Source organism: Macadamia integrifolia, unplaced genomic scaffold (assembly GCF_013358625.1).
Source record: "Macadamia integrifolia cultivar HAES 741 unplaced genomic scaffold, SCU_Mint_v3 scaffold316, whole genome shotgun sequence".
Taxonomy (NCBI): domain Eukaryota; kingdom Viridiplantae; phylum Streptophyta; class Magnoliopsida; order Proteales; family Proteaceae; genus Macadamia; species Macadamia integrifolia.
Genome location: NW_024869254.1, coordinates 107,384 through 109,558, shown reverse-complemented (window position 1 = coordinate 109,558; position 2,175 = coordinate 107,384).

Below are 2,175 nucleotides of genomic sequence, written 5' to 3'. Positions count from 1 at the left end.
TGGAGGTTGGAGGTTTGGTATGGTGGATTTTCCTATTGATGATGAAGGAGGAATGGCGGATGCCTGATCTTCTGATTCTTCTTTTGATGACTCTTCTCTTTTGGGAGTTCTTATGGCTTTGGCCCTTTACCTCATGACTTTCCTATAGGCATGGGCATTCATGTGATTCTTCGGAGCTCTTGATGTGATGAGTTGAGGGGGATCACTCTCTGTTGCTTCTTCTTCTAGGTTGTATAGATGACTAGATTGAGGACCTCCAAAATCATAGAACATGGGACAATAGAAATGCCTATCCGCATAGTACATGTAGAGGGCCCTTTAGAAGGAGTTGCACTCCTTTTGATAAGCCACCTTAATAAAGCTGATGATATGTCTTACAATCTCTGAGGGAAGGGATAATCTTTTCACATGCAATAGCTTCTCTTTCCACTCATTATGCCTCTTGATATGGTACTTCTTAGAGTTTTTAATAAGATGAGTTGATGATACCATGATCTGGGAGTGGATTGGTATTGACATTGAGAGTTTGTTTGACCTTGACCTCAATAGTCCCATTGTCTACCAAATCCTAGATTGCATATGAAAGACCTATGCATCATTTTGTGGTGTGGTAAGCATAATATTCATGGTCCCTGTACCAAGCTGGGGGAGGGTTGCTGATCACACTTGCAGCTACTGTCCCTAGCAGTCCTTATTTCTCTAGCTTCTCATATACCGCTACCACGGGCATCCCCAAATCAGTGAACTGTCTCCTTGGACGAGGAGCTTTCTGAACAAGAGCATCTATTTGTATCACAAAAGGTTATGAAGAGGTGACGGGTGATAGCGATTTTTGGACTGCTCCCACCATATTGGTTTCAAGACCCTTTCCTCATCCAACTCTGGTGTTCTTTCCCAAATTTTGAGAGGACCCTTTATACTGGGTATCCCTTAGGATTTTATTTTCCACATGTGTGCTGGTGGCTATCAAGGCATCAAAAGTCTAGAAATTTTGTAGTAGGAAACATCGAAAGAAAGCTTAGACAAATTTTCAATCAACATTTCTACTTGCTCTTCTTCAGAAGGTTGGTCTGCCGTTTCGATGGCCTTCATCTCTAAACCTCATTAAGAAGGTGGTGTATCCTTCTTTGGGCTGCTATCGCAACGTCTCAAGTTCCTGACGCTTTACATATACTTCGGTGTTGTACAAGTACTGCTTGGTTAAGGCTTTCACTACTGTTGTCCAATTCTAGGTTTGGGTAGACTCCAACTGTGTGAGCCACCTCAGTGTTGGCCCTGATAGAGTTAATATGAAAGCATGTCTCATCTAATTTTTAGCAAGATACCATGATTTGGCGATGTTGAGGAAAATCTTGAGATGAGCCTAAAGATCTCCTGACCCTTCAAATCTGTCGGTTTGCCACTGGAATTTCTCGGGAATCCTTTCCCTGGAGAAGAAACTCATCTCATCAAACTCTGCTACATGACTTTTTGCACTCTCTAGTTCGGATCATATTTTTCAACTTTTCCAACTACTCTCTAGTTTTTCTTTCTCTCTCCGTCCCTAGAGGTTCTATTCGGACGTGTGCTATAAATTCCTATTCCCCATCTTCAATCACCACCATTCGGAAGGGTCGGTGAATCTCCTCGTGACTGGTTAGCCTGGCTTGATTTGGTTCTCCTGAGTCAACTTGGGAAGCATTCCCATGATAATCCGTAGGTCCGTTCTGTTCCTATTTTCCTATAGCCTGTGTTGATTCGACCCTGGGATCAGTCTTGGGACGGTTTTAGAGCATAGACAATATCTGTGCTAATCCATTCTTGACCTCGGCCATTTCTATCTACAAGGTCTCTACGGGGTGGACCCATGCTTGCTCAGGTGATTTAGAGTTATGTGGATCTATGTGAATTGGACTATAATCAGTTGGAAGCAGACAATCTTAGAGAGATGATGGAGGTGACACTGGACATAAGCGAGTCAACCGATTATCCTGACGTGTCCAAACGAACCATGGAGAATACTTGAGGTGTGAAATTGTGCCTGAACCAAAAGTGGCTTATTTTAGGATTCTTGTATTCCCAACCCTTTCATCATTCATCCATTCAATTGTCAACCAATGATTCATCCAATAATTAGTCCACTTAATGATAGGGAGTGGATAAGGGTTGATGCCCCTAGTCCACTCAATGCCATAG